This window comes from Protopterus annectens, chromosome 7.part0 (genome assembly GCF_019279795.1).
Source record: "Protopterus annectens isolate FY-2018-M chromosome 7.part0, PAN1.0, whole genome shotgun sequence".
Taxonomy (NCBI): domain Eukaryota; kingdom Metazoa; phylum Chordata; order Ceratodontiformes; family Protopteridae; genus Protopterus; species Protopterus annectens.
In genome coordinates, this window is record NC_056739.1 from 739,494,653 (window position 1) to 739,495,234 (window position 582).

The following is a 582-nucleotide window of genomic DNA, read 5'->3' on the forward strand; positions in this document are numbered from 1 at the left end:
ATTTGAAAGTTATGACCACCTGTACCGTCTACAGCACTCAACCACTTAACTATTCAACAGATGGATTTAATGGCATGTGTGAACATTTTGTAGTGTATGTGTGTGTGAATATTTCTATTTAGGGTGAGAATAAAGGTAAGGTGATAGTTTTAGTGTTTTGTGTGTGTGTAATGGTGCATGTGCAATGTATAATTGTCTTGTGTAATGGTCTGTTGCAGAAGAATTTTTTATACTTCAAGGGCTCATAGTCAAGTACTGGGCTATCTGCTCTTGTGGACCATTTTAATCCTAGCCAATTTATCTGGTGATGGTTCTGCTGGGGATTGAATGCAGGACTTTCTGCATGTTAGGCAGATGTGATTACCACTACACTACAGAACCTTTGGTAAGGAACTAGGAAGTTTGGGATTAGGGGCAGTGGTAGGGTTAGTTTAGCACACATAAGTAAAATAGAACATGAGGGAGGTGAAGGTTTTGATAAAGTTTTTTTCCTTGTTGAACAAGTCCAAAAACAGAAAGTTTTTCTTTCCGCAACTGGCATACTTTTGGTAATTTTTTTTTTTTTTTTTTTTTAGTGGTAAT

The 582-nt window shown here is 36.8% G+C and overlaps 1 non-coding gene across 1 annotated transcript; it reads right to left on the minus strand.

The window, feature by feature from the left end:
- Positions 1 to 308: 308 nt before the first annotated feature.
- On the minus strand, positions 309 to 381 carry TRNAV-AAC. The gene has a single exon. It is a non-coding gene; the product is annotated as a tRNA-Val (tRNA).
- Between the last annotated feature and the right edge of the window lie 201 nt (positions 382 to 582).